Genomic DNA, 27746 nt, shown 5'->3' with positions numbered 1-27746 from the left:
TGTCTAAGACTGTCGAGCCTTTTACTATCTTTGCTGAGTTATGCTGTTCTGTGTTCTGTCCTTGTGGCAGAACATGCCTGTTAATTGGATCATTAATTAAACATTGAAACCAAGTCATTTATTTAAAAAGAGAATAAGCACTTAAGAATCTTGGCAAACATGCTAGGCTAATTTGGTTTGTATTCAGAAAGAAAAAAGAAAAAAAGCCTTGCAAATCACTAAATTTGACTTGAACTTTCTTTCTCTTTTGCCTTCCCAGGGCCTGGGTTCCAATAAATAATTGCTACCTCATGTCTAAAGAAATTCCCTTTTCTGTGAAAAAGACTAAAAGCATCTTCAACAGCGCCATGCAGGAGATGGAGGTCTACGTAGAGAACATCCGCAGGAAGTTCGGGGTCTTTAATTACTCTCCCTTCAGGACAACCTACATGCCCAAAAGCCAGTACCAGATGCTGCTGGATCCCGCCAACCCCAGTGAGGGCAGGCCAAGAGGGACAAGCAGGAGAAGGTCAAGCTCAATTTCTACACAACGGCCTCGCCCAAGATCCTCATGAGCAAGCCCCTGCTGGGCGCCGGCTCGGGCTGCCTCATCTCTTTGCTGGACATGCCATGCTCGCCCCTGAGCACCAACTCTTCGGTGCACACGGACTCCGACGTGGAGCAGGATGCCCACAAGAAGGCCACCTCCAGCCACTTCAGCGCCAGCGAGGAGTCCGTGGACTTCCTGGACAAGAGCACCGGTCAGTCCCGGGCGGGGGACGGGCGGGACAGGGGACCCAAGGCTACGTGGGCGAGGGAAAGGGCTCCTGTTGGGGGAGGGGCTGGCAGCGAAATAAGGGCCTTGAACGCAGAACCGAGGCCCAGACCAGAGGCGGGGCTGGACGGGCTCCTAGCATTCGGTTTTCCCCTCTGTAACGTGAGGATCTTAATGGTGTGCCTGGGAGGTTCTTGTAAGTAAGAGGAATTGGAGTGCACTTAGGACAGTGCCCCAGACACCTACGCTGCACAAGTGCTGGCTGCTACTTCTCCTGATGCTGCTGTCCACGTGGATCAGGGAACTGATGCCAGCAGGGATGGCCAATGGGTGAGAGGGAGAAAAGTAATGGTGACTTGAAAAAATTCTTTCTTCCACAAAAGAATTTGGTCATGTGTTGAATATTCTATGAACGTCATTGCCTTCATGAGGAAGTGGTTTTGCTACTTTTCTTGAATTGTGGTATTCTCATTTTTTGTTACTCTGCCTTTGAGATATGGGCACAGAGAACCTTCTGTACCCAGCATGATGGTTCCTGGTTAGCCAGCTGTTGAGAATGGTGGAGACGTGGACACCTAGGGCATGTGCCTCATCTCAGGGACTTCACCCGTGGCCACCATGCAACTATGTGGCCTTGGGGCTTTCAGATCTTGATGTTCTTCCAGAGAAACGGAAAATGTGGATTTTTAAGTAAAATCTCCACTTATTAAATGTCAGGCTGAGATGTCTTGGGGTGTTTTCTGGGGTAGCACATGTGCAGTTGGAGCAGCAGCTTTAGACTTGGAGCTGAAGTGCTCACCTTCAGTCAATGCCCCGCCTTCCCACTTGCACCATAAAATGATTTTCACTTCATGTTTTTTTTTATCGTAATAAGCAATGGGAGACTAGAGCCTAGCAATAGAACTTAGTAGCATATGACGACTGTGGAAACATTAAAGATAAGAGAGTCCTGAAGGATCAGCCATCCACTCTTCAGGAGACTGCTAATGACCCTAAAGGTAAAATAATGATGGGGACTTGGTGGCTGTGCACTCAGAGGTGCACCGATTCTGCTTCACTGTCCCTGGATGGCCGCAGGGAGGCAGAGCATTGGTGCTGGGTGGCTGTAGGGTCTTTGTTATAACAGACTGCAGCTCTGCCATGTACCCTGGGGTTCCCCATACTCGCAGTGCAGCTGTAGGGTCTTGTCCCTGGAGCCACATAGCTTGTGTGTACAGTGTCAGAAGGTCTTTCCTTTTGTCCCCTTGTTTCTGACCAGAGTCCTTAAAATCATACTTTAATTCCATGCATGGTTCTGTTGAAGCAAAGTTCACAGAACATGCATGGTCTGGATCCCCTGGACCCTCGGACTGTTACTTTTCATAGAGAGCTTGAGAAGGTGGGATTTCAGTTCTGGTGGCTATGCTGTGAGTCCCCATCACTTTCTGTGGAGCTTTGTTCCATTGTTGAGTGTTGGATCTGCAACTCAGCTTTGGCCTATGCAAAGTGAAATGTGTAAGCTCCTGTTTTTAAATGGCTTCTTGGTTTTTTTTTTTTCCCTTAATGCCATGAAGTTCACTGATGTTAATACATAAGTTGCTACAGTAAAATAAAAAATGTTGATGTGTAAACTGCCACTAGTTCTCCTGGGCCACATGTCAAGAAAATACAGTTTGTACTATTAGAACACATCTAATGTGTTTAATTTAGCCTCTCTCTTCCTTCTGGAGTGGCAAAGGAGAGGGATAAATGGCCTTAGACTTTGTGACAGAATTCCTCATCATTTGGGGTTTTAGGTGAGAGCAGTAGATTCCCTTTAAACTACAGAGATTCTTTCCTAAATTATAACTCTCTTGCTCAATATGTGCTTGGGACTTGGCTAATCCTGAGCCCAATGTGTAGGAAACAGGGATGACACTTAGAATGTTGTTGTTGTTGTTGTTGTTTTGGTGGCACTGGGATCGAATGCAGGGCCTTACCCATGCCAGGCAGGAGTTGCACCCCAGAGCAATCCTTGATTTTGCAATCCTCCTGCCTCAGCCTCCAGGGTAGCTGGGATTATAGGCATGCTCCACCCCACCCAGCCAGAGTCATTTTAATCTTACAAATTGCCCCTGTTTCTATAAGGGGTCAAATAGTAATTATTTTAGGTCTTAAAGTGTATTTTGCAGCTGTAGACATGAGGTGGGCGAGTTCTAATAAAACTTTGTTGGTGGACACTGGAATTTGAATTTCGTGTGACTTGCATGCTTTATATGAACTTTTAATTCCTTCTTCCCTCCCAGCCACCTAAAAATGTCAAATCCTCATAGTTTGCAGGCTACATGGAACAGGTGGCATGTCAGATTCCATGGCGCAACTTTGACAACCACTTCTACAGACTGAGAGAGTTAGGGGCAACTCTCATGGGTGCCATTGAGGGCCCTGCAGAGTGCAGGGGAGGCACAGAGCCTGTTTCCTCCCATGGCAGCCTGCTGCCCTCTGCTGTCCCAGTGACAGGAGCATTTTTTTTAACAGGGAGCAGGAGCTATTAATGGCCCCCACGCGACACAATGGAGACAAAGTTGTGGCTTATCCAAAATCCTGCTTTAAAGAGAAGACCTGTCATGTCATAGGATAGGAAAACCATATAAATAGTTTATGACAGTGACAAAATACGCAAGTCACAGCACAAAGCCACAAATTGGAATAAGTTATTCTATAAAATTTCTAAGAGACTTTGGAAATCTCCCTTTTGTTTGGAGGATTAGAGGCACAGACATGGGCCCTCCTTCTCCGGGCTGGATTTGCTCTCTGAGAAGCTCTTTGGTCAGCGGGAAGCCGTTAGCTCACAGGTTCCTGGAATCCCTCAGGCTTGATGGCCAAAGTGGTTCTCATTCTCAGTGGTTTTTCTGGTTTCTCATTTCTATAGGCCTCCTAGCCAGAATTGATGCCTTCACCAATATTGGCTTTCAGGATCCCCATGCAAGACATTAAAATGTATTAGGGGAGCACCCTGGGGCCTGCTCTCGACCCTCTAGGGGCTAATGGTCCTTCAGTGTCATAGCTCCACTGTGGGATACCAGTCAGGGAGCAGGGAACGTGGTTCTATGTTTTCCATCTCATGGTGTCATCAATACTTCTTTGTTGGAAGATAATTGTTAATTACAAGAACTAAAGTCACTAATGATTCCACCTCCCATAGTCAGCCCTCCAATGTTATTTTAGGGCCTTTTGGGGGTAGGTTTATAGGTCACACTATTAAACTGAAAACTTGAAATAGTCCCCCAAGGACCAGGCTGCTATGGAGATGCATAGGTCAGATGTGGTGGAGACTGTGGTGAGGAAAGCAGCAAGACACAGCTGTCCTGACCTGTCACACACGTCTGCCTGTGTGCACATTTGGGCAACAGTGCCACACATGCTCATTCTTCTGATAACAGGATGCATTTCTAATGTCTGTGTTTTTTTTGTTTTGTTTGTTTGTTTCATCGTAAAGGAGATGCTTATAGCTCACTAATGGATCTTGATTGACCTGTAGCTCTCAAAATGTGGAGCAAGCTACTGGGGCCTTGTCTTGCAGCTGGTTCTGGCTAAGGGAGCTAAGCAGGCTTCATATTGCCAGATTGGTGATATTTCAAGAGCATCTGCAAATGGTTTTTCAATTGCAAACTACCCCAATTTTTACCCACTGTTTCAAATTTTATAAAAAAATCTCTATATCCTGAATCAAATGTATTTGTGAACTGCTTTAGTTCGTGGATCCCCTGGTTTCCATGTCTGGTGTAAACAGTGTAGGATTTTTGTTGTTGTTGTTTTAATTTGGAGCCTCACTTTCTTTCATTATTGAGATGGGATCTTGCTGTGTTAACCAGGCTGGCCTTGGACTTCTGAATACAAGGGATCTTCCTACCTCAGCCTCCCAAGTAGCCGTGACACAGGTACATGCTACTACACCTGACATTTTACCCCTCCAGATGTGTTTCTTTTTTTTTTAACGTTTTTATTTATTTTTTTAAAGAAGGAATTTTTTTTAGAGAGAAAGATAGAGAGAGAGAATTTCAATATTTATTTTTTTAGTTTTCAGCAGACACAACATCTTTGTTTGTATGTGGTGCTGAGGATCAAACCCGGGCCGCACACATGCCAGGCGAGTGTGCTACCCCTTGAACCACATCCCCAGCCCCCAGGTGTGTTTCTCTGTTAGTAAATAACCCTTAAAAACAGCACTTGCCCAACACCTCTTAGGCCACCCTAGACCATCAGGTGTCAGTCTGACGCTCAGCTCACCTGTCCCGAGGCACCTGAGCATGTGCAAGGTGCAGCCCTTTGAACATATAAGTTGTTTTCAAGTTTTGTGAATTCTGCACATTTAGCATGAATCATTAAGTCCTCCACCCACTCCCACCCACCCCAGTGCCGGGTGTGTGGGAGAGAATGAGGGGCACATTTTTCTAATTTAATATTAAGACTCATATGTTTCATGGAGTCAGAATAGCACTTAGCTCAGGCCAGGGTTTTGTAAATGGAGATAATAGATGATGTGTTTTAGCCCACACTCGTGAATTGTACATCAAAGTGTAAAATCTGATTAAATTATTTGTGACTTCAAAGGCAATTAGTTCTTCCTTTGGGCAAGATTTATGGCTTTATAAAAGGATTGGCGTCTGTTTCAAAGTTTAATTGAAATGAACATTTCATTTTTCAATTTTGCGAAAGCAAAAGGACATTTGGAAATGTTTTAAAGCAGTGTTTCTCAACCGCAGCTCTCTTGACATTTGGGCTGGACAAGTCTGTTGTGGGGTCTCTCCTGTGCACTGCACAATGTCCAGCAGTTTCCTTGGCCTCTTCCCTGGAGATGCCAGGAGCACCTACGTCACAGGATTGCAACAGGCAAAAATGCCTCTGCACATTTATTGCCAGATGTCCCTGGGGGCAAAATTACCCCTCCAGTCCCTCTTAAGAACCTTGGATTTAATATATGTCATATGTCAGTCTTTTGGACTTTAGCATTGGTAATATGATTGTTTGAAATTCTTCAATATTTTAATTTTAACGTTTAATTTTGTGCCTTTTTCCTGAGTACACAATATTCCGCATACTTTGGAAGAGACCCAAGTGCTTCCTTCAACTTCCTTCAACTTGACATCTTCCTGTGTCATGATGCAATATGCTGTGTCCTTCCCTCCCCTCCCTTTCCCTCTCCTCCTCTTCCCTTTCCTGGAACCCAGGGCCTTGTGCATGCCCGACAAGTGCCCTCCCACGTGGCTGCATCCCTGGCCCTATATTTTTGTGTCACTGATCACCCAGCCTTATTTGTAGTAGGGCACCATATGAAGATGGACTCCACTGATGTTTCTATATGAAACCGTGGTATTTGGTTGTCTTTATTGTGTCTTTGTTGCTTGTCATGACCACCCTAAGGAGAGGAGAAGCGGAGTCCTTGTTCTTTGGTGAACGTAATAGGTGCTCAGGATGTGTTGGGCTGTGACCTGGGGGTCTGGTAGCCTGGAGGAACTGCTATCTGACATTCTCACAGCCACAGGGAGCCATAAACCAATGTCACCTTAGATGGGCCAGCAAGGGAGAGCTCTGAGGAGGTGACGTTGGGGGACCAGCAGCCAGTGTGTAGGCAGGTGTGAAGGCTGTAGGTGGGATCTGGCTGCCCCTCCCAGGTGTGGCTGGAGCCCCCTGGGGTCAAGGACTGGACGTAATTGATTAATATTTTTGGTGCCACTGTGTCGCTTGTGCGGCTTCCTGAGGTTGGGTGTGGAATTCTGCACTCCAGCTATCGTGGGTGCTCGCAGAGCTCTGAGCCGGGGCTGGCAGGGGAGGCTCAGTGGTAGAGCACAAAGTTCTGGATCCCATCCTGGCACCAAGAAAGAAAGGTCAAGTTCTGGAGCATTTTGGGTTTTCAGATCAGGGGCTTGTGTTGGATGTGTATTTCGTAATGCTTGTGCCCCTGTGCCTGACACAGAAGGGGAGCCAGACACTCACGGCCTCAAGCACCCTGTGCAGCATGTGTGGAGACAGGGCAGCAGGAGTGGAGGTCACGGAGAGGTGGGGTGAAGTGGGGTGCACAGACCCTGGTGAAGAGTCAGGTCGTTGGAGGCCCAAGGGCGCTCAAGGAATTGCATTGGTGGAGGGTGTTAGACCTTGAACTAACAGGGGATGGTCATGGCATTAACTGCTAGGAGGAGGACAGGTCAGGTACAGGACATTACACAGGCTGGGGAGTTGGGACAGGGTGCATTTGGAGGTGGCATGGGAGGTCTCTTTTTTAAGGAGATAGAGTTCTGCCCAAATGGGATCTGTGGGTTGCTAGATGACCCTAAAGCTGTGTTCCTTCCCGAGTCTGTGAAGCTTTGCAGTCCTAGACCCCCGGAGGATGAGTGGGCCCTCTCTTGTCCAGACCCATCTCTGCTGGAAACCAGTGGAGACTACCTCATTCTTGCCACAGCCATGTGGTATGACCGTTTCTTCAATCCTAATATTTAAAGGTTATCAACAAAGGAAGCATCCATAGAATTAAAAGCTTCCAATTATTATTTTTAATACACATGCATGTATATAACAGTTAAAAAAATTGACTTCACCCTGTGTGTTGCTAAAACCCACAGCAGGATCTCAGGTAGGACTGTCCTGCTAGAGCCCCTGTTGGCTGCACTCACCTGCTCTTCACTTGAACTTGACCCCGTAAGCAGGGGGCTCTCTATATTGGGTTCTGTGTGCTCAGTGGCTCTGCTGTCCCTCAGGATTAGGTCTCCTTGTCAGTTCCCAAGCAGTTCCTTACTTGCTAGTTTATAGGAATTAGAGAAGCTCTGGTCCTCCATCTGCACAGGGAATTCATTATTTGGATCTTTTTAGCTACCACAAATCTCATCTGCAAGGAGGTACGACATACACGAATAAATTATTTAAAAGTCCATAGTAAAGATTTTATTGCTCATATTTCCTTAAAATGCCTTGTGTTCATCTTGTTGCTTTGTGTCCCATGGTAATGAAGGTGATAGTGGCAGCAACGCCCCAGGATGAAGGACTTCTCTGTGCCACGGCTGGGCCAGTCTGCCAGTCTGCCAGTCCTCGCAGTAGAATGGACATAATTGAATATTTTTAAAACCTAATTCTCAAGATGATTTCTCCCATTAATTGAGCGCTTGGTTAAGCACGAGTGGATGGGCCCATCTAGCCCTCACCCCTGCCCCCGCTTCTCGGGAGAAGAGGATTTCCATGTGTCATTGTGGGCCAAGTAGTTCTTGGCTGTGGGGTGTCACAGGACATTTAGCCGTGTCCTGTGTCTCTCCCTACTAATTACCAGCAGCAGCCCTGCTCCCCTTGTGCTGGCCACCCAAATTGCCCATGCACATTGCCAGTCCTGTCCTGGGGGGGTGATGGGGGGTCGGGGGTGCATTTGCTTCTGGCTGAGAGTCACAGGTTCAATGATGAAACTGAAGCCTTTGAGGTCAGTGAGGACATAGAAAACAAGTGCCCAACAGCAAGCAAGGGTCAAGCACTTGGTAGGTTCCAGGTGAGGCTCGGATGATGGACAGTTGCTGGATTCACTCCCCACAGTGGCCACAGGAGGTGTAGCTTTCCTCCTCCCCTCGGATCAAGCTCTGAGCATCCCCCTCTGCTGCTGCCAGGTTGGGGGCTGCGGGGCTGCCTGCCCAAGGCCACCCAGCAGGCTAGCAGCTGGGCTGGGATTTGAACTGCAGTGTCTGCCTCCTGACCCCTGCTTACTCCAGGCCCCCACAGTCTTTCCCACCAAATTATATGAAGATAAAGTTGACAGGTGCTGGGCTGAGCTTGGCTGACACCAAGCCTTGGAGCTGGTGTGCAGAGCGAGCCTGTGGGGTCCCTTTTCTGCACATCTGTGTTGAGAAAGTGAGGGGGCGGAGGCCCGCCCCTGCCCCAGTGGACAAGCCGCTTTTGAAGTCCCTGGGGAGTCTCATTCCTGCTCCCTTTGCCATCTGTAGCTGTCTGTCAAGACCAGGTCACCTCAGAGTTGAGGTTTCTTGCCTGTCTGAGGAGAACTGGCCATTTGTCATGGGTCATGGCTTTAGACCCAGCTGGTTTAGAGGAGCCCAGCAGGCCCCATGGTACAGTCCCAATGCAGTTGAGTGGCCAGGGCCAGCGGGCAGGGTCTGGGGGGCTCTGGTTGGCTCTTTGTTTTATTAAAAGAAGCACTTTGGTTTCTGTCTTCCTTCTCTCTCCCCCAGCAAAGGGAGGCGCAGGGGCAGCAGGTGGGTGGTAGGTAGTTTGAGGTTCAAAGCCGCAGGCTGCAGGACCACCTTCGTCTCCCTGTTGAAGTTCCAAACACAGAAGGAGAGGATAATCACCAAAGGCTCCCTCCCTCTGTCTGGTTCTGAGTGGGGTTATCTGCAGCCTGGGAACCTCTGGACCAGTCGCTGCAGATCTCCCTGGGCCTGGCTGCTGCCCTGGCCTGGCTGCTCCCCAGCAGGTGTGGGCTGTGTGAACAGCCCCTGTCCCCATGCCCGTGAAGGCCATGCCATTTTCCAGCCTGGCTCCTGATCTCCACATCTGGACCTCGTGGGGGCTGCTGCAGTTCACTGATGTTTATTTTGAGATTTACACCCGTGGATGGGCCAAACCAATTTCGTGGGCAGCATAGCCAATTTGTCTTAGAGCTTTGTGTTTAATAGAGGGCTGGGAGGCCGCCTTCCTGGTGGCTTTAAGGGTTTAGCGTCAGGTGACACTGGAAATCAGCCACCAGCCAGCCCCGCCCTCTCCTTCCACATGCCTGTGTCCCAGCCAGAATGGTACATGCGCCCATCTATCCCCCCACCCCACCTGTGCCTGCGAGCACTCCTGTCGGTGTGTAAGTCTGACTTCTAACAGTGCCATACATTTTCAGCCTCACCAGCCTCCATGAAGACGGGACAGGCAGGGAGTCTGTCCAGCAGCCCGAAGCCTTTCTCCCCGCAAGCGTCTGCGCACATCATGATGAAAATGGACAAGACATCCACCACCGGAAGCCTCCTGAACCTTAACCTGGGTCAGTTGGCAATTCTGGCAGAGTCTTTCTGTGACAACTGTGACTTGGCAATTGTAATGTCCTTTTCTATGTGTAGTTCTTGAACCTTTGAACTCTTTTCTCTGTGCAGATAATTAAAAAGGTGCAGTGGGTGAAGGTGAGGTGAATCATTCCCCCAGCCCTCCTTAACTTTGTTTTGTTTTTAGCATGGCCTCACGGAGTTACTGAGGCTGGCCTTGAACTTGCAGTCCTGGGGCCTCAGCCTCCTGAGTCACTGGAATAACAGACATGCGACACCACACCCATTTGCAGCTGTTCTTGTCTTGAAGGGCCTTAGGGCAGTGTTCAGAAGCTTGTTTTTCCTTAAGCCTATAAACCAGATCACTGATATGTGAATACATACATGTAGTGGAAAGAAGTTCCATGAACCAACTTTCCTGTGCCCAGTGTACTCTGATACACTGTTCCCTTTAATTTTCTGATATCGATTTTCATCCCTTGAATTAGTATTTTTTAATCAATTGGGTTTAGGTGGTTATTTAGAAAATACTGCGTTAGGAGAAAAAAAAAACCTGTTAGGCCAAAGTTTTACAAACATGCACGAGTAATGCCAAACAGCCAAGTACGGAGTCATTTTGAGCCATTCTGTCATGACTCTTGCTTTTGTTGAGCACCTAGTATTGGGTAGTATTGTAGGCCTGGGAGAGAGGTTAGCCAGTCAGCTAGGGACCCGGCTCTTTCAAAGCTTCAGGTCCAGAGAGTGTACTCAAAGTAGGTGGGCAAGAGGGTTCACGCCTCCGTAAACACCTAGGAGGAAGAATCAGCCATGCCAACAGGAGGAAGAACATTCTAGGGGAAAGAAGAGGTCCTAGAGGTGGTGGGTGAGGACCCACTTGCTGTGCTGTAGGAGTGGCCAGGAGGCATAGGTGGCTGCATCCTGTGGGCAGGGGCAGGAGGTGAGTAAATTGAGGGCTTGCAGACCCTGAGGTGGAGGGACCTGTGCCCACCTGAGGTGTCAGAAGGACAACTCTCTGTTGATCAGTTATTTTTCTGGTCAGTTGTGTCTCCACCCCACATGTGACCATGTCTGGGACATTTGCTTGTCCCCAGTGCCGCTGAGTCTCCTGTGGTGCCCAGGACCCTCATGGTGTGGAACTCCTGGACCACGTGGTGACTGGGCCGACTCCCTGGCCAGTGGCAGAGCTATGGGCCAAGAGCTCCCCTTGGAATCAGTTTAAGATGCTTGTCAGACCCCCGGTGGGGAGGGCAGAGGGCACTTGGTGGCAGGTGCTCTGAGGCCAGCTCTGCAGGAGGTGAGTGCCAGCCATCTAGATGGACAGGCAGGTCTGGGGGCGTGCAGTGCCTCTGGAGCTGGGAGACACCAGGTCTGGACAGCACCCTGGGTGCCCAGCAGAGCCCAGCAGCCCTGCTGAAGCCCAGCTGTCTGTCCTTGGATCCAGGGTCTCCTGCGTGCTGGGTTGCCTGTTCCCGCAGCCCAGGTGGAACAGGGCACTCAGGGTGGAGCTTGGGGATTCGGATTCAGAGTGACTAGAACAAAAAGGAACCCACTTGCTGCCTTGGGAACATTGACTGTTTCCTACCATTCCCAGAATGGTGGCCTCCTTTCCCACAGCCTCCTCCCTCCTGCACACCCGAGCAGCCAGGCTGTGCGGAGGCCTGCTCCCTGCATTCCTCTCTGCCAGTCACGTGTGGCCAGAATAGCTCCTTCCGTAAATGGGGTGACCGGCAGGCATCCTGGTGACACTGTGGGTCTCTCAGTGTGGCTTGACTCACATATGTGGAAGTGCAGGACCCTTACTGGGGCGTCTCTGGTGGGTGGGGAGTGGCCATGGGCAGTGGTGCTGGCTGCGGCTCCTGCCGCCTCTCTGGAGGCCCACAGACCCCGACACACTGGGCAGTTTTGCCTCCTTCCCAGCAGGGATGAAGGCATGTGAGCTGGGTGGTGCTGTGGGTAGGATCTCAGGTCCCTCATGGGCAAGGATCCACTGGGTCCTGAAGTCCAGCAAGCCGAGTCCTGCTGCCTGGGGCTGAGCGTGAGCTTCGTGGGCTTAGTCACGTCTGTCCCTGTGACACCCTTCGCCAGATAGGAGTGATACAGAGTGCCAGAGACAGACGGACAGTAACAGTCACAAAACAGAATTCCATTAAAAAACCCCACAACAAAAACAAACAGACAAATGGATAGACAGACAGAACACTGGAAAAGGCAAAATCATAGTGATGGAAGCAGCCCGGGGTTGGGGTGGAACACTTGAGCTTCCTGCCTGAGCCTCATGAGTTACTGGAATTATAGGTGTGTACCACCATGCCTGGCTGGTGGTTAATTTTTTCTTTCTTTCTTTCTTTCTTTCTTTCTTTCTTTCTTTCTTTCTTTCTTTCTTTCTAATTGCCGATGGACCCATTATCTTTATTTTATTTTATGTTTTAAATTTTTTCTATGTGGTGCTGAGGCTTGAACCCAGGGCCTCATATGTGCTGGGCAAGTGCTCTGCTCCTGTGCTTCAGTCGCAGCCCCCGGTAGCTTATTCTTAACAAGAACGGACATAGTAGCCATTGATCGAGGCGAGAACACTTATTTTGTAAAAGAGGGTGCTTTCCTTTGGTTGTGTTCTTCCTGTGAATGTGCAACAGGTGAGTCTTCCTAGAGTAAACTTGAAGGGCCGCATCTATCACAGGCATGCATGCACACAAAAGTGCAACATAGGTCGAGGGCTCAAGTGAAGGCTGTCTCTTGATGAGCCCCATGAGGCAATGCAGCTACCACGGTGAAGGCCGTGCTGGATTTCTTTACTCACAGAAGTGGTCTTACACCAGGGTCTCAACCCCAGCTGCTCCTAAGAGTCACCTGGGGGGTTTCTCCAGGTCTCCCAGACTGTAAGTCAGGGTTTCTGAGGGCCTGATGGATGCCGTATGTCAGCACATGTATATTTTTTATTTTGGGGTTGGTTTCTTCGTATTTGTTTTTAACCCCGTTAACATTAAAGCGCCCAAGGCAGAGGCACGGGGTGTTTTGCACTCCACGTGAGCCTCAGTTGGCCACAGGGTTGGCGCGCTGTGCTGCTGTTTCACTATCAATGCTCTTTGTAAGCTGCAGATCCAGGCAGGTGCAGGTGAGTTTCTAGTTCTTCCTCAAGGAAATTTGAATGAAAGTTCTTCCCACCCAGGCTTCCTCCCTCCCTTGAGGGCCTCTCTGAACAGCCTTCCGATGGGCCTGTGAACACACAGTGCACACACACATGCGGGAACACATGCACACCTGGACTTTTGAGGGTGCTTTTCTGGAATCATAGCGGTAGCATCTTTGCTAGCTTTGAGCACTTACTTCCAGAATCTTGCACGTTTTGAGGAAAGAGCCCTTCCCAGTTAACCTGGGTGGGAAGGAAGGTCATTGGGGCAGTTTGTTGCTTCTGTTGGGTGGGGGTTTTGGGGACCTCACTCCTTTTGGTCACTAAAGGAACTGGTTTCTCCAAATGCAGTGCTGGAGCATGCCCTCACTGGTTGAAGGTGAAGGGCTTTGGCTCATGCCAAAACAGAAGGAGAAAAGCAAGTGAAAGTTTTGCAAGCTCTGGGATGATCTCCTGGGGCTTCTTTAACAGGCCAGTGAATAGGTTGCCTTGGGTGCGGGGTCAGCAGGGAGTGAAGGGAAGTCCAGGAGATGAGCCCACAGTGGCTAAGAGCAGGCTCAGACGTGGCTTCTCCTCTCTGGTGGGTGATCAGATTTCACCTGCTTTCTGACCTGTGTTCTGGGGTTGGCTGGGTTGGGTTGGAGGGGACGCCACAGAATAAGGTCAAGGGAAAGACAGGCTCCCCTCCCCCATGATCTTACCTTGCTTTGGGATGGGAGAGCAAGTTCATCAACATGGGCTAATTGGCCCACTTGGTTATACAAGAGCCCTTGGTGGAGTGACGCAGGGGACTTAGGTTAGGGGATGTCATCGCAGAGGGCTTTGCCTGGGAGTCATGATGAAGAACTTTGGTTCTTACCTGAGAGACCTGTTGGTCACAGGTTAGTGTCCAGGAGGAATCTACTTACCTGGCCTCTGCGGAGGCTGTCAGGTGAAGGGAGGCACAGCCAGGAAGACTTCCTCTCCCCTGTTTTCCTTTTCTAGTTTGATCCCCAGATTGGGTAGACCAGGAATGACCAAGGAAGCCTCAGTGGATGGTAGGCAGCCAGGGTCCCCAGCCCCAGGTGTCTCCAGGGGCCCCGAGCCTCATTTGGGTGGAAGCCCCAATCACTGGTCTTGGGGAGTTTGGAGCAGGTGTTGAATGCTGGGTGTTCTCTCCCTGCTGATTGTGAGACTGAGCTCCTCTGGCTTTGGAGGGTCTCGGGTCCTACAGACTCTCTGCCTGGCACCCTCCAGCTTACACCTGAAAGTCGCCAGTGGGAATCCACCTGCTGCGGGAGCTCACTGGCCGTCACCCCAGCCTCCCATGTTGCTGGGGAGAGCTCAGTGGTGAGTACCACTCGGGCCCCACGCCTGGGCTTAGGAGGGTGCGGTGGTGTCTTCCAGATGGTAGCAATGCCGAGATGGACCTGAAGGATCTGAGTGAGTCCATGCAGCAGCAGTCCACCCTGGCACCCCTCATCTCCCCCAAGCGGCAAATCCGCAGCAGGTTCCAACTGAATCTCGACAAGACCATAGAGAGCTGCAAAGCACAGTTAGGTATGGCTTCTGGTGACTTGCTGTTCCTAATAATGTTTCTAATTGTTTGTAACGATGACATCCACCTGGACCGGTGAGGGTCCAGTCCTGGCTGCTCTTAGCAGCTGTTCTGACCTTGAACCACCAGTGGAACTAAAATGTATTTCCACTCATGGCAAAGTGTCCTGGACCTGCTAGTTAATTATTTAGTTGATCCTTGGTGAAGACAGCCTTGAGGACTCACGGTGCTGAGTGCTCCTCTGCCCCTGCCTCACCAGTGTCTCACATCTGTCCTGAATGGGTCTATAGGAACCTGTCCCCGCAGGTGGGCCGGTCACTTAATCCCTCTTGGGTCCTCCCACACAGCTTTGTAAAGCCCCCCATTCCTGTTTACTGAATGCCTGTGGTACATCCTGCCCTGTGCTCAGCACAGTGCATCCATCATTCTGGGAGATTGCTACTATTCTCAGTCTCATTTTTCAGATGAAGAATCTGAGGCTCAGAGAGGTGCATCATTTGTTCAAGGTCACACAGCCAGTGACACCAGGAGCAGGATTTAAATTGTCACCATTTTGATTCTGGTACCTAGTACTTACTACACGTTTGGTCCAACTTGTCTTTCTTGGGTCCAGCCATTAGCTACACTAGCACAAACATGAGATCTAAAAACCATACCATGCCTGGGTGTTCTGTGTTTCTCCTGTGATTTTGACCGGGCCCTGGTGGAGGCAGGAGTGTTTCCTACAGATCTGCCAACCTCCCGGGTCCTGAGCTCCTCATGGCTCTTGTCCTCTTGTGGGTCTCTCTTGGTGTGTCCAGGTCAAGACAGACGATTCAAGAGGCCGTTGCTCCTGAGGGAAGAAATCCAAAGAGTTGATTGGGTTTTCTTTCTGATTTTAATTTTTGGGCATAGTATTGTTTACCTGTGGCCTGGCCACACTCGGCCATTGCCGGAAGCACAGTGGGGCTGAGCAGAACTGCTCCTGGGAGGGGCTTCTCCCCTGTTTGGAGCACCTGCTGTTTTGTGCCCCCTCCCCCCTCCTTTTTTTTGGCGGGGCTGGGGATTGAATCCCAGCTTTGTGCATGCAAGGCGAGCACTGTACCCACTGAGCCACATCCCCAGTTCCTGTTCTTCCCTTTCGGTGGACATGGGCACATGCAAGTCCATCTTGGCCCCTGTGAGTGGAAGAACAGTGAACAGTCCACTCTGTCCTGGGGCCTGCTGGTTACTCTGTCACCTGAAGAACCCCCGCCCCTCTCCCATGGCTGCTTGGCCACAGGCCTGTGTCCGAAAGTAGGCAAGTCCTCTGTTCTTTGCTGACTCTGCCCGCCACCTTGGTGAGTTGGGCACCATATCCTAAGTTAGAAAAAGCAAAACACAGACATAAATGGGTGCCGCCCGCCTGCACAGCATTCCCTAATGAAGGTGCCTGTGGCTGGGTGGGATTGAGGGCCTTGGCCTACTTCTGGAGGCCTGGACAAAGGGTGTGAAGGGCACAGAGGCTTTGGAAGCACACGGGAGGAGGCTGGTGATGAGTCTGAGCCTGAGATCCACCTTCTCCTTTTGTCTCCTGGTTGTCTTCGTGTCCTAGGACAGGTGATTCTCTGAGCCTCTATTTTTTTTTTAATATTTTTTTTTTAGTTGCAGATGGACACAGTACATTTTATTTTATTTATTTATTTTTATGTGGTGCTGAAGATTGAACCCAGGGCCTTGCATTGGTGAGGCGAGCGCTCTAGCACTGAGCTGTGACCCCAGCCCTGAGCCTCTATTTTTTAACCTGTAGGTTGACTGGTTTGAGTGGCTTGTCCCTTTGTTCCTCTACCCTCTCCCTCTCTTATCAGTGATGCGGATTTAGCTTGCTCCTGTTTAATCATACGTAGGGATGTCCCAGGTCACCTCTGAAGGCTAAGGCCCGAAGCCCCTGCAGACACGGCTCCCGCTGGTCACTTGTATCCAGCTGCTGCTTCCATTTACTCCCATCCCTTGCGCCAGTGTGATGTGATTTGAGTGTGTTTTTCTCACTCCAGCCTTTGGCATGGGAACCATCTGCACTTCCTAGTCCTGATTTTGGTTCGATGACTGCGCAACAGGCTGGGTTTTCTCTTTTGAATTTAGGCATCAATAAAATCTCGGAGGACGTGTACACGGCCATGGAGCACAGCGACTGGGAGCATTCCAAGATGTCGGAGAGTAGAGACAGTAAATACCCCAGTGACGACGAGAGCAGAAGTCCAAGAATGAGCCAGAAGACGCGGAGGACAAGGATGGCAGCACGCTGGACAAGGAGCCACCCGCTGCCAAAAAAAAGCCCAAGCCCCCCAACCCCATGGAGGTCCCTGAGGAGCTGAAAAGCGGTCTCCAGTCAGTGAGAAGGAAGAGCCCACAGCCGCGAAGGCCAACCCGGAGCCCAAGAGGGACCCTGCCAAGACAGCAAAGCCATCCCTGCATCCTGCCAAGGACAAACTGAAGGGCAAAAATGAGATGGATTTTCGATGGTGCACTTGGGCCTGGACTCGGATTCAGAGAGTGAAGTTGTCATAGATTTGGGAGACGACCATCCTGGGCGGGAGGGCTGGAAAAATAAGAAGGAACCCAAAGAGCCACTTCCCAAGCAGGACGGTAAGTCCTTATGTCCGTCTGCAGGTTCTCACTGGAATGCCCCCGGCCCTTGGGTTGGCAGAAGCCATGGGGCCCCCAGCACCATTCAGCCAGGAAAGCTTCAATGGCCTTACGTTCCCAGGCTGAGGACAGAACAGGACCAGGGCTTAGGTGTAGGCCCCCTGACCTTGGCCTGCTCAGTGCCCACCATGATTGATTGGGAGCCCAGACAAGGAAGCACTTAGAAAATGGTAGTTGATTTTAGTCCTCTTTAGCCTAAGCCACTGCTTTTCCAACAGGCTCACTCATGTCCCTGAAGTGTTTCTTGACATGTCGACCTCTGACCAGGCTCAGGTGCCTATGAGCATTCAGTCAAAGGTCCTCCTTAGTCCAGCTTCCTGTCTGTCCATAATGCTACTCAGGCATTACCAGGTAAATTTTCTTACAAGAATGTGAAACTGTTTGGTAATTGGTACCTGAGTGCCTGAGAACCTTTTGAGGACCTCGAAACCGAAGGGGCAGTGTCTGGTGACATGCCACCTGATTTGATGTCCGTCCTGTTCATTTAGCTGACTCGAGCCGAGGGCTGCTCATCCTGGCACTAGGGACACTTTGCCCTAGAGAGTTCTCTGTCCTGTGCGCTGGAGGGTCTCTAGGAGCATCCTGGCCTCTACCACTAGGTGACAGCAGGACCTTCCTGGTGTTGGCTGTTAGGTGTCCCTGGAGGGCATGACACTTCATAGAGCACCCTTTCTCTGCAGGAAAACCCACTAGCGGGAGCTTGGGAATGAGTCGGAGGGTGTTCTTGCCCTGACAAAGCCATCAGCATATTTTCCAGCTGGCTTGGCAAATGGGTGATGGGTGGAGCCCAGCATGCCCACGGAAGGTACTGAAGAATTAATTAAGGGTCCCTGGAGAAAGGTTGCCTGAGGACAGATTAGAGATCATAACCATAAAGCCTTATGTACTTTGTGGGTAACTTAAAGCATAGCCAGGTTTAGTTTTTGACTATGCCTTACTTCTGACAGCTGCTAGCTTCTTATCCAAACCATTGAGTAAGATGTGAGTCTGTGTTCTTTGAATTTCCCCAGTCTGGTGGCTTAAAGCAAGGGCTCAGTGTGTGTGTAGAATCTTGCTGCTGTGGAGTCTCAGTTGTTAGTGAGGAGAGAGGGTATCCTGCCGCTCAGGAAGAGAGAACAGGATGTCTCTGAAGCGTGCAGGAGTGGAGAGGGAAAGGAGACACAGCACAGAGAAGGCAGGCTGACCGTCTCTGGCCATCTCTTAGATTCATAAATGCTTCGGAAAAATACAGTGACGTCATGCATTGAGTTCTGAGAGGCTGTTCTTTATTATTGCAGAAAAAATGGGCAGTAGCATTTGTTCTGTGAGGATTGTGGAAGTGTGATTTGGGTGTAGGTGGTACAGGACTCCTGAGGCACATTTATACTGCTCTGTTCTTTCTGGAACAGGCCTTTTGATTGATTGATTCATTTAATGCCCGTTCCCCTTCCAGACAGGATTTTCATCAGATTGACAAGAATACATAATCATTAAACAGAAAGAAAATAAAGAAGTCAGTGTAAAAGGGAAATGAAGGAGAATAACTGGGCAACACTTTTATGCAAAAGTATGTGCTATCAGCGTTTAGAGTTGGGCTCTGAGCTTCCTGGCCATGAAAGCAAAAAAGGAAGAGATCCTTAAAAGATCTCACACTCTCCAAAAACTCAAAATTAATCCAGTTGTTGAGAAAAAATAGAGATTTTCCTCATGCTGATGTCTCCAGGAAACTTCTCCTGGAGCCCCTGAGTAGATGCTGGATGATTGAGCAGAAGATTCTAGAACCCAGTTCAGTTAGCAGCTTCTTAGTGATTAGGAAAAAACAAATGATCTTAAATCCAGAGTCGCTTGGTGGTTCGGGTCTCAAAGGCTCAGTCTTGGACTCTGCAGTGGAGCAGGGTCCCTACCAAGTGCCTTCACTTTTGCTCAGTTGAAGGGGAGGGCATTTGGGACTGTGCCGTAGGGACTCCCACTCACCCTCAGCGTGGAGTGCGGCATGTGGTGGAGTAGGTACTTTCAGAGCAGAACCGCTCCGATCAGAAGCAAAGGGAGCCCCTAGAGACCCTGCTACCTGCTGCGCCCAGGAGTCCTGCCACCCTTCCCCACTGGGATGCTAATTCAGGGTGGCAAGTTCTGGAATATGTCAGGGAATTTGATTGGGCAGCTTCCAGGGTGCCAGCCCTTTAAAGGCTTCACCCTTTTGGGATGAATTTTGGGTGATTATATACTCCAGATTTCTAACCAGTGAAATTTCCTTGAGATTCCTCCCCACCAATCATCAGAATACCCTAGAAATTAAAATTTGCCTAAATGATAACGTGGGGAGCTGGAGGCGGGAGTCTTTTCGGGCCCCCCACCCCTTTTCCTGAAGGAAGAGCCAGCATGACCCTTGCAGAGCAGCTGCCCCACTGCACAGCTGCGTGTTTGCTCTTATAAATCAGAAGGGAGTGACCCTTTGGCATTGCCCTTGGCAGGGGCACGCAGGCCACATTGCCCAGCGATACACACATTTTCTCATTGGCAGAGAGGGAGGCGTTGAATGTGCTTCTGCATGTGGGAGACCGGCTGGTGCCAGGCCTCTGCCCAGCTCTCAGTAGAGCCCAGATGAATGCCTCCTGTGTACCTTGAAGGAGCAGGGGCTGTGTTCAGTACTTGCAGGTCACCTAGGAAAGATCGGGACCCCTCATTGCATGAAGAGAACCCTGCCCAGCTCCACTTGGGCTGATGCCCAGTAGCCGGCTGAATGCTCCCCTCCAGGAAAGCAGGAGGGCTGCCCCAGGCTGGCCCAGAGTCGGCCAGCTGCTGTCCCTCAGCTTCTTTCTCCCGGCTTTCTAAACCCCACAGCATCCTGACCGTCCTCCCTTCATCACGCTCTCATGTTTTATTTGAGGAGTTTGATGTCCAGGCAGCACGGAGTCTGAGGTCAGGGGTGGTTAACCCGCACCTGTGTTTGCAGTGTGTTCCCTGATGTCCTCTTGGGGACAAGTCCACCTAATCCATGATTGGGACTTCGGTGGCCATGAACAACCCCCTTTCTGAATGTGCCCCCTGCTCTCTCAGTGCTTCTGGCTCTTCTGCCTCGGCTAGTGTTAGGGGGAGGTTCTGGCTGTGCGTGGGGCAGAGTTCCTTTTAGTGTCAGCACCTCCCTGGGACGTTGTCCTGGAGGGAATTGAAGAGACAGAGGGGGCTTTTCTTTCTGGGCGGGTGGCTCCATGCTGCTCAGTCCTTGCCAGAGGAGAGGCCATCTGGTTCTTGGGGTGCGGGTGTTAGAGGATCCCTACCTGAAGGGCTTCCCCTGGCCCTCTGGAGTGAGTCCTTTCTTAGACAAGCACTTGCAGGGATTCTGTCACCCACTGCTTCCTTCCCTAGTGGGGGGTCGTGTTCACCTCCTGTCCCCCAGGGTTCTTGGCTTGGGTCTCGATGCCAGCCAGGCTCAGTGGAGGTGAGATGGAAGGTGGAACTGCTGCTCCTCGGTGGGCGCCTGGTGCGGACCTCCCTGGTCACCCTTGGCTTTGGTTGGTTTTGCCCAGAACTCACAGGCAGGTTCCTGCCGGGAACCAAGTCCAACCTGCTCTGTTTGTCTGTCTGTCTCCACACCCTGGCTGTAGTCATCGGTAAAGCGCCACTGTCCATGACTTCGGGCAGCCGGTCTCCCCCCGAGATGCCGGTGCTCACCCGCTCCTCTTCCCAAACCCCCGTGGCCGGCGTCCCGGCCAACACCAGCACAATGTCCACCATCACAGTCACCGCGCCGGTCACCGCGCCAGCCCCCGCTGTCACAGGAAGCCTGGTGAAAAAGCAGAGGCCGCTCTTACCAAAGGAGACTGCCCTGGCCGTGCATCCGGTCGTGTGGAACTCATCAAGTAAATTTCAAACTTCCTCCCAAAAGTGGCACATGCAGAAGATGCAGTGTCAGCAGCAGCAGCACAGCCAGCAGCAGCAGCCTCAGTCTTCCCAGGGGACGAGATATCAGACCAGACAGGCTGTGAAAGGTATAGCCCCCTTCTGCTCTGTGTGGCACCCACTCCCATTGCCACATCGACAGGACAAAAAACATTGCCGTTTTATTTTTCCCCCCTGTTTGTGTTCCGGCCATCGTGTCCTGAGGGCCTCACATGTTCCATTTGGCGTTATTTTTTTTTAAAGTTGGCTTGCAACTCACTTTTTCACTTAATTTTTTTTTAAGGTGATACATGCCTCTCTTCTCCTTAGAAATGGGACAGGATGTTTATATGATAATTTTGTTGAGTGTTGTCCGGTTCACCTTCCATTTAATTGTCCTTCCTTCCTCGGTAGCCATGATCAGTCACCTAAAACCCTTTCCTATGCATGCACGCACAAGTATGTACACACACCGACCCCCACACACCCACACACAACACCATAAAAGTACTTATTTCCCCCCCTTTTTTTTTCTTTTTTAAGACATAAAAATGGTACCATACTTGCTTTTTTTTTTTCACCCATCAGCATGTTTCGAGGTCTGCCTGTGTCCCAGCATATGGCCCTGCCTTCTTCTTTTGGACTGCTGCGTAGTATTCCCTAGTTTATGTAAAGCATTTCCTTCCCGGTGGGCTTAGGTAACTTCCATTTTTTTTCCTACCATAAGCAGTGCTGCAAAGAAAGTTGTACCTTTGTATAATGTTTCCAAGGGCACATGAGCAAAGCCCTAGGCCTTGTTTGGGGAAGAGTACAGTGGAAGAGGTTGACAGGAAAGCTTACTCTAAAAAACAGGGATTTGCCACACCCATGAGATATGCAAGTGGCAGGAACTGCTTGTTGAAGTTGCAGAATTGAAACTCCCACCAGAAAGCAGGATGCTCCATCTGCAACTGACGTCAGGTCACACAGAGGGCTGGCTGATCTGCCCAGGGTCAGTTTTCCCAGGTTTGTGAGGCTGGGGTACATTTTGTTCCTCGGGGAACCTCCTCTAGATCCTGGAAAGTGGGGCCCCTGATTGAAAGTCTCCTAGTGAGTGCACCCTGGTGAGCAGGCCTTCTGATTAGCAGCAGGATGCAAGGTAAAAAGGTCACCTCAGAGGAACCCCATGTAACCCTCCAAAGATTGGCGAATGGGAGAGGAAGGAGTGGAAAACTGGAGAGGTCAAGTTGGAAGACAGTTGAAGTGACCTAGTGCTTAAAATGTGTTTGGAGCTGGGCACAGTGGCCCACGCCTGCAATCCCAGCAGTTCGGAAGGCTGAGGCAGGAGGATCGAGAGTTCCAAGCCAGCCTCAGCAAAGGCAAGGCATTAGGCAACTCAGTGAGACCCTGTCCCTAAATAAAATACCAAATAATTCTGGGGATGTGGTTTAGTGGCTGAGTGTCCCTGAGTTCAATCCCTGGTACAAAAAGAACAGTTGTTGGGACAGATCTAGGTTGCTGGAAATGAGGATGAGTATGTCTTGTCTTACTATCCCGTGAGCAGATGCTCCTTTCCCAGGGGAGGTTTGGTGCTTCCAGAAAGACTCGTGGACATTATGGTCCTCAGCTTTCCAATTGTCTCTGTCAAAATAAAGTGATGAGGACCGATGGCATGTTTGCAGCACTAGTTAAGGTGATAAGACACACCTGAATCAGCTGGGCACTCCCGCACCACTAGTTAAGGTGTAATCAGTCATACACTGGTGCACTAGACAGGGAGTCCAGGTGAACTGACTTCTGCTTTGACCTGTGTGGAGGTTTTGGGCCTGTGGGTAGGTTGAGGGAGCAGGGAGGGTGCAGTGAGGGCTCAGGAGAGTCAGGAAAGTTGGACAATATGGGGGCAGAAGGGCTGGGCCATCCAGGGTGGTGAGGCATCTCCCCTCCCATGGGGCTGGAAGACAGAGCCCCCTCTTCTGTTGCCCTGTTGCAGGTTGGAACCAGCTGGGGTTCCTTGGGCAGCCTGGAGTCTGCCCCGGGCACTCGGGGCACCAGGGCTGCCTCACAACCTTGAGCTCTCAGAGATGGTTCATGTTTCCTCAAGTTTTTCTACTGGGGTTGGGACCTAGCCTGGCTCCTTTGGTCACTTTAGAGTAAAAAAATCCCACAGGGTGCGTCAAGGGCTGGGCTGCACTTGTCACCACAGCGTTGTGCTGGGACAGCCCTTCCTATGTTTCTGGGTGACCAGGACCCTTTGTTCTCCTAGCTGTCCAGCAGAAGGAGGTCACACAGAGCCCGTCCATGTCCACCATCACCCTGGTGACCAGCACACAGCCATCCCCCCTGATCAGCAGCTCTGGCTGCACAAGCACCCTCACGTCATCAGTCAGCGCCGACCTGCCCATTGCCACCAACTCGGCCGACGTCGCCGCCAACATCGCCAAGTACGTGAGCAAAGTGAGTGGCAGGCGCCTGGTTGGCTGCTGCAGGGCACCTGGGCAGAGGACCCTGTTGCTCCCAGCCCAGATCCACACTGGCTCTGAAGTCCATTCTCAAAGGGTATTGTAGGGCGGACTCAATCTCACACCAGGAAGGCTTAGATCCTAAAACCAGCCCATAAAATCCAAAAGGCGCTGGAGTCCCCTTTGGAATTCAGGCTGCTCATGAAGGACAGGATTTCTTTGAGTGCTAGAGCAAAGGACAGCTGACCCAGGGGTTCAGGGTCCCCGAGGTTCTGAACAGGGAGGATTCCAGGGTCAGTGATATGCCACTCACGATGGTTTTCTGGCCTGTTCATCACCTGAGCCAGTTTTGAGTTAATATTTTTATTTAAACTTAATTCCTGTTGTTTAAATCCATTCAGTTTAAAAACCTAAATAAATGAAGCTTAATCTCACCAGATACTGTTTGTGTCAAGGCTTGGACTGGAGGGAGACTGACCACTGACCGGGGTGTCATGGCCCCCACCCCGGGGAGCCTTTCTTGCTGACGGCTCTGTGGGGTTGGAAGAGGGTTGATGGGGATGTGTTTTCATTATCGATGTAAGGTGGTATCTGGTATTTTCTGTCTGTTTTTCAATGTGCATTTGTCCCTGCTGTCCCCCTCCTTTGATCTGGTCCCAGCTGTTAATTTACAGATAGGTAAACTGAGGCTGGCTGGGTGGTCAGGCTTATCACTGACACTAAGCCCATGTTCCCGGTTCCTGTGGCCATGTGCCTTCCACTGCCCCCTGCAGTCCCCTTTCCTCTGAGGCAGGACCTGTTTCCAGGGACGTTTTCTTCACCATTTAAAAGAATGAACAGGTCACTTTGGGGGATGAGTCCGGGGGCTGGGGATGAGGCTCAGAGGTACGCACAGCAGAAAGTACGTACCCTGGCAGCAGCCTGTGGAGGGCGGTTCTCACAACAGATATTTCACTCGTTTGACTCCAATTTTAGGGTAAATTGGGGTTCCTCTCTTGGGGCACACCAGCTGTCATGCAGTTGCGTGCTCACACGGATTTGTTTTTGTGCATAACAGAATGCGAACAGGCATTCCTTTATGGCCACCTCCCCACTGGTGGGCAGGCCCGGAGTGGCCTTGGCCTGGTTTTCCCAGTCCCTTGTGCACACCCCACCAGGTGCTCTGTTGGCACCTGGCTTTATTCCATGGGGAAACCACAGCTTAGGGAAGGTGAGAAACTATGGCCGGACAGAGGCATTGGATTCAGGGTTTCCTTTGTCCCACCTTCCCTCTGAGCTGGAGCTTAGGAAAGCCCAGGAGAGACTGGCCAGGGTCAGAGCAGGCCTGACAGACCTCTCTCCTGAACGCTGCTGGCCCCTGTGGCAGGGGAAGGCGGAGAAAATGTCTTCCCACAAACACATTTGGTCAGCACGTCTCTGGGTGGCTGCCACACTGCCCTGGCTGGTTTCACAGGCTCACCGATGCCTTGAGAGACTCTTTAAAGGGAAAGAAGATGGGAATGAAGTAGGCAGGCAGTGCCTGGACTGAGGGCATTACAATGGCAAATAGCCAATTCCACCTGGCAGGCTGCAAAGGAATGAGATGTTGCAGGTGGGCAGGCCTCGAGCTACCACCAGGGCCTGCGTGTTGCACAAGTTCATTTACAGGAAATGATTGGAATAAGCAAACCTGTAGGGGTAGAGAGCAGGTTGAGGTTTGATGGACAGCTGGGCATGCCTGTGATCCTAGCAGTGTGAGGCCAAGGTGGGAGGAGCACAGGTTTGAGGCCAACGGGGGCTACTTAGCGAGACCCTGCCTCAATATAAAAAATAAAGTGGAATGGGGGTGAGCTCAGAGGGAAAGTGCCCCTGACTGGGTTCAGCCTCTAGTACCAGAAAAGGGCCAGGGTTGTCAGAGACCTGGGAGATGCAGGATGGGGACACTGGAGGGGTGGAGACTAATAGGGAGCGGGCGTTCTTTGGGGCGTAATGAAAATGTTCTGGAATTGATTTATAATGATGAATGAGTCACTTCAAATATTTAAAACCTATTGGTGTTTTGTGAGCATGTTTGAGCATGCACTGGGGACTGAACCCAGGCCTTTGTGCCTGTTAAACATGCTGTGGACCTATCCTGTCACTGAGCTATGACCCTGGCCACTTAGTCCCTAAAAACCGCTGCATTAGGGGCTGGGGATGTGGCTCAGAGGTAATGCAGTGGCCTGGCATGTGTGAGGCACTGGGTTTGATTCTCAGTACTGCAAATAAATAAACCAAATAAAGGTCTACCAACAACTTAAAAAAGTTAAAAATAAATAAATTTACATTTTAATAAAATTGCAATATACAGTTTACATGGTATGTTGTGGATTCTCTCTCTCTCTCTCTCTCTCTCTCTCTCTCTCTCTCTCTCTCCTCTCTCTCTAGGATTTGAATTGAATACAGTGGCACTTTACTAATGAGCCTCTTTCAGACAGGGTCTCACTCACTGGCCTTTAACCTGTGATCCTCCTGCCTCAGCTTCCCTAGTAAACGTGTTTTTAAAAGATAATTAATTAGGGCTGGGGTGTAAGTCAGTGGTAGAGCACTTGCCTACTATGCATGAGCCCCTGGATTTCATTCGCAGCCGTGAGAGAGAGAGAGAGAGAGAGAGAGAGAGAGAGAGAGAGAGAGGATTCAACAACAGTAACAAGACTGTCTCCCTCAAGCCTACTGTGTTAGACAGGACACATCTGTGGACCGGTTGGGCCTTTCCAGTTCAGTCTGTGGGTATAGAAACTAGCATCAGAGTTGTGAACTAGTCTTCAGGGCAGGGGGACAAGTGTCTTGGGAGGGACATGGTCACTGCTGCCTTCTCCATGTTGATGTTAGTTCTGTTGCCTGGAAAAGCCGCCGATGTTGACTGGATTGTTTGTGTTTATCTTTCAGATGATGGATGCCATAAAAGGAATGATGACAGAAATATACAACAATCTTTCCAAGAACACTACTGGAAGCACAATCGCTGAGGTTAGAGGTGACAGGACTCCTTACTTGCTCTGGACCTTAGAGGCTGCTAGAAGGGTGGCATGGTGCATGAGCTGCCCGGGCCCCCCGCTACTGCCCCTGCTGTCTGAGGGGTGGGTGAGCTACTTCCTCCCCGATGCCCAGCCAGCAGCTGTTCCACTTGGCCTGGTGTGATAAATAGCCCCGTCTGAACCAGAGTTAGTCCGTGGGTGAGACGGGAGACCCATCCTTCCGCTTCATGTCGAATCAGCACCGTGGTCTTTCCATAGGCCTGGGCCTCTCTGCAGTCATGATCCAAGCATTTGCATACAGAAATTCTCAGGTGGCCCAGAGAAGCCTCAGACTCATAAACTCTCCCTTGGGAAAGCAACTTTCTAGTGCACTTTGCAGAATTCTCTCTCTGGCTGATAGACCTGGAGAATGCGCTGCTGGCTATGTGGCCGGGACAGCATGGGTCAGGTGCTCGCAGGTCACCAGGTGAATTGCAGGTGGCAGGGTTTCTGGAGTCCTGAGAGGTGAGGACAGAAGTGGGGAGTCCCATGCACAGCCTCTGACATGGTTCTTTGTTTTGCTCAGACCTGGCAGTTTCTGAAGGAAAACTGTGTGAATATAAAGGGTCAGGAGGAATGGATTTAAGAATTCATTTTAAGAACCCGCCTGTGATTGAGGGTGAGCGGGTTCGTAGTGTCTCACCTGAAGCCCTGGTCAGATGTGGGCCGCACTTGTTTTCCCATTTTGAGGGTGATATCCAGCTCCCTCCCCCAACCACTAGACATGAGATTTTGGCACTGAACTGAGGTTCTTCACCCTCGGAGGGTAAATCAGAAGTTTTCAACCTCAGCCCCTGTGACATTTGTGCTGGGGACTATCCTTAGCAGCACCACTGGCTGTCGCAACCCCTTGCCCGCAAGGAAGACGCAACACTCAGGAATCTTCTTTCAGCAGTTTATTTCAGGCCCTTGATAGTTCTTCTTCTCTCTCTCGGATGCCCCTCCCAGCCTTAATAAAGCATCTCAAGCCCCAATGCAAAGCAGCCACGTGGAGCTTTCTCATAGGGTGATGAAAAGTCATGCGCCAACTCTCCCAAATAGGGAGTTGTTTGTCACAGACCACAGCGGAGCCAGCGCCATCTTGTAATGGCGACCATAATTTGCATAAATGGCAGAAGCGGCTCACCACAGTTCCCCCTTTCTATTTTCTTAAAACAATACAGGCAAGAGTAGAGGTCCTATCCCACTGTGCAGAAGTGGCTGCATAGTATGGCTCAGTCTTAAGGAGGGCCCTTCCCGAGATCCGAGACCATATCAGCCGACGCCTTTTTTCGTGGGGCGGGGCGTGGACGCGTCTAACCCGCATGCAATAGGACATGCTCTCCTTGAGGTCCACGTCAAGGATCACTCAAGTGCAGTGC

General features: G+C 50.6%; 1 pseudogene; it reads left to right on the top strand.

Annotated features, from left to right (window-relative positions):
* LOC107160130 overlaps positions 1-27746 on the top strand; it is a 63706-nt pseudogene that overhangs the window by 22092 nt on the left and 13868 nt on the right.

Source organism: Marmota marmota, unplaced genomic scaffold, assembly GCF_001458135.2.
Source record: "Marmota marmota marmota unplaced genomic scaffold, marMar, whole genome shotgun sequence".
Taxonomy (NCBI): domain Eukaryota; kingdom Metazoa; phylum Chordata; class Mammalia; order Rodentia; family Sciuridae; genus Marmota; species Marmota marmota.
This window is presented reverse-complemented; position numbering and strand designations above follow the sequence as displayed.